Genomic DNA, 8,089 nt, shown 5'->3' with positions numbered 1-8,089 from the left:
TGTGTGTGTGTATATATATACAGTGTCTGGACTCCAGGTGTGTGTGTGTGTGTATATATACAGTGTCTGGACTCCAGGTGTGTGTGTGTGTATATATATATACAGTGTCTGGACTCCAGGTGTGTGTGTGTGTGTATATATACAGTGTCTGGACTCCAGGTGTGTGTGTATATATATTGTGTCAGGACTCCAGGTGTGTGTGTGTGTATATATATATACAGTGTCTGGACTCCAGGTGTGTGTGTGTGTGTATATATACAGTGTCTGGACTCCAGGTGTGTATATATATATACAGTGTCTGGACTCCAGGTGTGTGTGTATATATATACAGTGTCTGGACTCCAGGTGTGTGTGTATATATATTGTGTCGGGACTCCAGGTGTGTGTGTGTGTATATATATACAGTGTCTGGACTCCAGGTGTGTGTGTATATATATACAGTGTCTGGACTCCAGGTGTGTGTGTATATATATTGTGTCGGGACTCCAGGTGTGTGTGTGTGTATATATACAGTGTCTGGACTCCAGGTGTGTGTGTGTGTGTATATATATACAGTGTCTGGACTACAGGTGTGTGTGTGTGTGTATATATACAGTGTCTGGACTCCAGGTGTGTGTGTGTGGCTATATATACAGTGTCTGGACTCCAGGTGTGTGTGTATATATATACAGTGTCTGGACTCCAGGTGTGTGTGTATATATATTGTGTCGGGACTCCAGGTGTGTGTGTGTGGCTATATATACAGTGTCTGGACTCCAGGTGTGTGTGTATATATATACAGTGTCTGGACTCCAGGTGTGTGTGTATATATATTGTGTCGGGACTCCAGGTGTGTGTGTGTGTGTATATACAGTGTCTGGACTCCAGGTGTGTGTGTGTATATATATACAGTGTCTGGACTCCAGGTGTGTGTGTGTATATATATATACACACAGTGTCTGGACTCCAGGTGTGTGTGTGGATATATATACAGTGTCTGGACTCCAGGTGTGTGTGTATATATATATACAGTGTCTGGACTCCAGGTGTGTGTGTGTATATATATACACACAGTGTCTGGACTCCAGGTGTGTGTGTATATATACATACAGTGTCTGGACTCCAGGTGTGTGTTTGTGTGTGTGTGTATATACTGTAACGCCCTCGCCTGGTGGTGAGGAGGAAGCGCCCCTAGGTGCTCGTAGTACCGCTGGGCATGCTGGGAGTGGTAGCCGGGGAGAGTCTGAGGGTCAGCACGATGACCAGCGGCTGACCCTACCTGTGTAAATAATGTCCTAGTAGTTCTAGTGCCCTGTGTAGTCTTGTAAAAGTGTAGTTGTTAGGTAATTACCACCCTAAATATGTGTACGTGTTCCGTCAGTCTCCTCATGTGTGTGTAGATCCTGTGTTCGGTTTTGTGTGGTTGTAAACGAATAAAGCTAATGCTTGTTTGTTAATCGCATCTCCACTCGTCCTTCGTTCTGAAAAGAACCTGCAAACGCTACATTGGTGTCAGAAGCGGGCAGAATGGACAACTCGTGGCAGACACTACCTGATTCTGTTAAGTGCCGGCTGATGCTGGAAGAAACAGAACCCATCGGCAGGGCACATAGGGAGCCTGAGCAACTCCTGGGTGTGACAGGTGGCCACAGCCCTTACCAGGGCTATTCAATAGTGGTTCCGCCGGTAGAATTGGGGCGACCGGCCGCTACTCCTGGTCAGCGAGCACCCCAGATAGAGGATACTCTCCCTGCCGGAGCCGATCAGCGATTCCCACATCCATCGGCGCGGGTGAGACCAGGTCGCTACAATGGGGAAGCGCCGTGGGAAATCTACGAGGCGCAGTTCCAGCTCGCGGCCCGGACGAATGGCTGGAGCCGGGCGGATATGGCCGGCCACCTGGCGGCGGCGCTGGAAGGAGCGGCCTGCCAGGTGCTCCTGGACGTCCCGGAGGAGGACAGAGGCGAATACGCGGCGCTGGCAGCAGCCCTCCAGCTTCGCTTCAGTGTGGAGGAGGCGCCGGACTTGATGCGGGAGAGGCTGGCCCTGCGGCGGCGCCGACCAGGAGAGCGACTGGGCCCAGTTGCCGCGGATGTCACGGGAAACGGGAACGGGGCGACTCAGCGTGGGGAAGGCCGCCCCTCGAACACCTCAACCCCGGCTCCGGAGAGCGCTGTTAAGACCGGCGCCCCTCACGCCACCGTGGGGCGAGTCGGCTGTAGCCGGGGCCTGTACCTCCACTGCCGGATCAAGGACCAACCCTGCCTGGCCCTGCTCGACACCGGTTCATCGGTAACCCTACTCCGGCCGGGCGTCCTCCCCGACACCGAGGGCACCAACCCCCCAGGATGGGAGGCCTCCAGCCTGCGGCTGAGGACCGTGACGGGACAGCTCGCTGCAGTCCGGGGGAAACGGGTGCTTGCCTTCCGTCTGGGTGCAGCGACGGTGCGCCACCCCTGCTACCTTGCACCCATCCAGGAGGACTGCATTCTGGGGCTGGACCTACTGCAGCGAGTGGGGGCCAGGTTGGACTTGGACCGGCAGGAGTTGGTGTGGCAGGGGGAGCGACTGCACCTGGTGGAGGGCAGGTCCGGCGAAGGCCGAGGGACGCGGGCTTGCCGGAGTCGGGAGAAAAAGAGGCAGTGGCGGCGGCGGCGGCGGCAGTCGCTGGGGCAGACCAGGCCTGTGAGCCAGGGAGCGATGTGCTGGATCCTGCTCCCGAGTCAGCCGGGGGGCCAGACAAGGTGGCGGCGGGGGCCGAGCGTGGCGTGGAAGCGAGGCGCGCCGTTGAGGATCTCTACCAGCGGAGCTGCGAGGGCCTCGATCAAGACCAGCGGCAGCGGCTCCAGGAGCTACTCGCCCAGAACGAAGACCTCTTTGCGGCGAGAGATGAGGACTGCACCCGCACTGCCCTGGTCCAACACGAGATCGACACCGGCGACGCTCAGCCCATCCGCATCCCACCGGGACGCATGGTTCACGCCAAGCGGACCGCCGCCGAGGAAAAGATCCGGGAGATGGCCGCAGCGGGGGTGATTGAGCCCTCCGCGAGCCCGTGGTCGGCGCCAGCTGTACTGGTAAAAAAAAAAGACGGCTCGTGGAGTGTAGTGGTTTGATGGGTTTACTGAGACAATTATTAATTGTAGCAGTAATCACGAGGTTGTTCCTTGGGGCTTTTAGAAAATCAATCGTCAGAACAACTAACAACGCACACACACGGGTTCAATACACGAGATACATTTATTAATATAAACTGTGCACCAAACATATACTAGTCTGCCTGGATACGAGCGGCAGACCTTACTGTGAGGGTTATCAATATACAAGGTATATAATCTCGACGAGATGCAAACACAAAGAGATACACAACAGAGAATATATGTCAATATATATCGTTCGGTTACCAAATCGCTAATCAGTGTTATTACCCACTGTTACTCTAAACTCGGAAGTAAATACATTACTCATGAATTAAATTGATAACAACTTGTGTTGAGGTACAATTGAATTCTCGAGACGCAATGTAGAACATGGGGTTTACTTATCCACTGTGTATGGATTTGGAATTCCCGGCACGAACACCAAACCAGCTGACAGGCTCTGTTGCAGCCTCTGTTCCAGCGGTTGTCCAATGGGCGTTGTGTCGGCGTCCTCTGGCTACCGGCCAACCAGTCGAGGTACAGCTCGGAGTAGGACGGGCGGAGGAATCTGACTGCGGCGCGCAGGGCAGTCGTTGCTCCGAGGGGATCTACCAGCAGTCCGGCTGGCTGGTAGAAAGTCTCTATGCACAGAGTGTGACCGCGAGTCCTCACAAGTCACTCTTTTGCCTGGGAAGAAGCTGGTTCGTTCCCGGTCCAGCGCTGCTTCTGAATAAGCTATTCAGGTTGTCGACGAGGGTCCAACTGTAGGCTGCCGTTGATCAAGCAGAGCATTCACGTTGGTAGAATTCTGAGTACGTACGGGATCCTCGGCCTCGCGCTTAGAACAAAGTCCAAGTCCTTTTGCAGACAACAGCAGTTGTCATGTGATTGTCTCTGAGGATGCGCGAAAATGGCCAAGGAGAGCCCCGATCTGAGCTTGCGCTCCCTTTTTGATCAAGACCCAGATGTGTGCTGATTGGTTGAGAGTTTGGCGGGCATTGGAGACCCACGTGGTGTTACCACGCCCTGCCAGTCCCTGATTGATTGATCAAGGTGAGATATAAGTCACTTACTCTTGACACTTGCACCACAGAGAGGGAGGGTGAGATGGGGCCTACTTTAGGAGCATACCAACGCTTAATTCTGTCTTATTAACAAGCATTGCCGCTACAGGAGGTTCTGCGTCAACTACCGCAAGCTGAACGAGGTCACCCGGAAAGATTCCTACCCCCTGCCGAGGATAGATGGTTCAGCTCCCTGGACCTCCGCTGCGGCTACTGGCAGGTACCGCTTGCTCCCGATGCTCGCCCGAAGACGGCCTTTTCCATCGGCCAGGGCCTCTGGCAGTTTACTGTCATGCCTTTTGGCCTGTCCAATGCCCCGGTGACGTTCGAGAGGCTGATGGAGAGGGTACTGTGTGTTGTATCTGGACGATCTGCTGGTTCATGCCCGGGGTTTCGACCAGGCCTTGACGAACCTCCAGGAGGTGCTGGCCTGAGGCTCAACCCCCGCAAGTGCGAGCTCCTGCGGCGGGAGGTGACCTTCCTGGGACATGTTGTTGGACCGCGAGGGGTGGCTACGGACCCAGGTAAGGTCGCCGCAGTGAGGGGCTGGCCGACTCCACGCACCGTCGCGGAGCTCCGCAGCTTTCTGGGGTTGGCCTCGTACTACCGGAGGTTCGTCCGGGACTTTGCCAGCATCGCTGCCCCGCTGCACCGCCTCACCGACAAGGGCCGTCGTTTCGACTGGGACTCGGGCTGTGAGACGGCCTTCTGCCGGTTGCGTGAAGCTCTGGTGGGGGTGGACGTTTTGGGCCTACCCCGACCCGCGGTTGCCATATGTTCTCGATACCGACGCGAGTGACTCGGGGGTGGGTGCGGTGTTGGCGCAGGAGGGGCCGGATGGGGAGCGCGTAGTGGCCTACTATAGTCGGGCTTTGACTAGGCCTGAGCGGAACTACTGCGTGACCCGTTGCGAGCTGCTGGCGGTGATGGCGGCGGTCCACCACTTCAGGCCGTACCTGTTCGGGACCCGGTTCCGGCTGAGGACCGACCATGCGTCCCTCACCTGGCTGCTCCACTTTAAGGAGCCGGAGGGGCAGATGGCGCGATGGATAGAGATCCTGCAGGAGTATGACTTCACTGTCGTGCGCTGTGCGGAGTCTCGCCATCTCAATGCCGACGCTCTCTCGCGGCGCCCCTGCGAGGCCGCGGAACGCCACCACTGCGCCCGGCGGGAGCAGCGTGAGGAGGCTGTCCGCCCCGTGGCGGGGGCGAGCACCGCGGCCACGGCCCGGGAGGGGCCGCTGGGGGTGGGCCTGCCAGACCTGGCGCAGCGTCAGGCAGCTGATCCTGACGTGGGGCCGGGGCTCCACTGGAGGGCAGCAGGAGTGCGGCCTACGCGAGAGGAGCTTGCCCAGCACCCAAAGTCCGTCAAGGCCCTCTGCGCCCTGTGGGAGGCCTTGGAGGTAAAGGACGGGGTGCTGCGCCGGGGGTGGCGAGGTACGGTGGCAGCTGGTGGTGCCTCGGTCGCTCCGCGGGGCGGTGCTCCGAGCAGTGCATGGCCAGCCGGGCGTGGGGTACTTCAGCGGTAAAAAAACCCTGCAGCGTCTCCGAGGCCATTTTTATTGGGGTCTTTGCCACCGGGACGTGGAGCGGTACTGCTGAACGTGTGCGGTGTGCGTGGCGCAGAAGGGTCCCCCCGAGCGCTCTCGGGCCCCCCTCCAACAACACCAGGTGGGGGCTCCTATGGGGCTCCTCCCACACCGCTGCATCCCCAGAGCAACGGGTTGGTGGAGCGGTTTAATCGGACGCTCGCCACCCAGCTGGCCACCCTGGTGTCCCGGCACCAACGGGACTGTGACCGCCACCTCCCCCTTGCGCTCTTGGCGTACAGGACCGCGGTCCAGGAATCCACCGGGTGCACCCCGGCCTTGCTCATGCTGGGCCGGGAAATGCGAACCCCGGTGGACCTGGTCTTCGGCCCGCCGCCCGGAGACGGGTCGGCACCGCCGGCTGGACCAGACTACGAGTGGGACCTGCGGCAGCGGATCCACAGCTTTGCACGGACCCACCTGACACAGGCGGGGGTCCGGCAGAAGCGGTACTACGACCTGCGCTGCAGGGGGCCTGCCTTCCAGCCCGGGGACTCGGTTTGGGTGTACAACCCGCGCCGCTGCAAAGGCCTCAGCCCTAAGCTGGCGCCGTCGTGGGAGGGTCCCGCTGAGGTACTCTCAGGGTGGGTGGTGGGCGAGGTCTGCTACCGTGTCCGGTTGCGAACACAGGGGAGAGTGGTGGTCCTGCACCGAGACCGCCTGGCAACCTACCGGGCCCGGGAGGAGGAGCCATGTGGGGAGGCTCTAGGAGAGCAGCCGGGGCCGGAGCCGGCCGATAGTGGGGCGTCCGTGGATCGCCAGCCGTCACCGCGGCGCAGCGGCCGCTCATGCAGGGTTCCGCAGCAGTTAGCCGAGTACGAGTACAGCCTGAGGGGGGTGTTTGACGTCGGCGAGACGCCAGACGCTTCAGGTGGGGGCAGTGTAACGCCCTCGCCTGGTGGTGAGGAGGAAGCGCCCCCAGGCGCTCGTAGTACCGCTGGGCATGCTGAGAGTGGTAGCCGGGGAGAGTCTGAGGGTCAGCACGATGACCAGCGGCTGACCCTACCTGTGTAAATAATGTCCTAGTAATTCTAGTGCCCTGTGTAGTCCTGTAAAAGTAGTGTGTTGTTAGGTAATTACCACCCTAAAGATGTGTGTGTTCCGTCAGTCTCCTCATGTGTGTGTATATCCTGTGTTTGGTTTTGTGTGGTTGTAACGAATAAAGCTCATGCTTGTTTGTTAATCGCGTCTCCACTCGTCCTTTGTTCTGAAAAGAACCTGCAAACGTTACAATATGAAAGCGGTGCGGGCATTATTTTTATTTAATTTGTTTAATCTTTTTTCATAACTTGAATTGATGTAGTAGTATGTACCCCTGACGATATTTCTGTTTGGAATTGTTATATGTACTCTTGTTTGTAATGTAATGTTTGTTCTTTTGTTAAGCATAAATAAAAATAAAAAAACGGGAAAAAAAAGACTACAACGCTCCCTGGAAACAACTTCCGGTTCTGGTTCTCTGCGAATCCGTGAGTTTCCAGTTACAGCAATTATTATTATTATTATTATTATTATTATTATTATTATTATTAGTGTTGCTGTTGTTGTTCGGTTATAACGGTGTGAAACTGAGCGCGCGCTGGTGCTGCTGCTGGTGTTTGAATTTTGCGGGCTCTGTTGCCCTGGTAACGGACTAAGGGCTCGCCGCTGGCGGCAGGACGAGTTCGCGCTGTCGCCCGTCTTTAAAAGTGACAAAATGACACCAAATACCGGCTTATTGCATAAAATATCCCTGTGAAACTGTAAAACTGTCGATTAATCAGCTGTCGGACATGATGAACCCGAATGTTTACCTCAGTAAATTCACCTCAGAAGCTGACGGTCGGTACTGTCTCTTCTGAGGTGTCTCTCTCAATGGGTACAGGTCTGAAATTGGTCTTGTCAAGTCTGGTGTTCCTCAGGGCTCAATACTGGGCCCCTTGCTCTTCAGCATTTACATGTTCCTACTTGGTCAGCTTTTAAGTTCACATGGTCTCAGCTTTCATTTTTATGCTGACGATACTCAAATATACATCCAAACCAAACCCGACACTGACGTGGCTGTCTCTATTCTATCTAACTGCATCTCTGACATAAAAATTTGGATGACTCAAAACTTCCTTCATCTTAACTGTGACAAGACTGAAGTCATGCTTATTGGCACCCCCCATCAACTTCGTAAAGCCAGTCCTGTAACCCTGTCTGTAGATGGCTCTGTACTTGAGCTTCAATCAAAATTGAAAAACCTTGGGGTTATATTCGATTCTGGCTTAACATTCGACTCACATGTACAGCATACTGTCAAAACATCTTTTTTTCACCTTAGAAATATCGCAAG

The sequence above is a fragment of the Lepisosteus oculatus genome, chromosome 14 (assembly GCF_040954835.1).
Source record: "Lepisosteus oculatus isolate fLepOcu1 chromosome 14, fLepOcu1.hap2, whole genome shotgun sequence".
In the NCBI taxonomy this organism is placed as follows: domain Eukaryota; kingdom Metazoa; phylum Chordata; class Actinopteri; order Semionotiformes; family Lepisosteidae; genus Lepisosteus; species Lepisosteus oculatus.
This window is presented reverse-complemented; position numbering follows the sequence as displayed.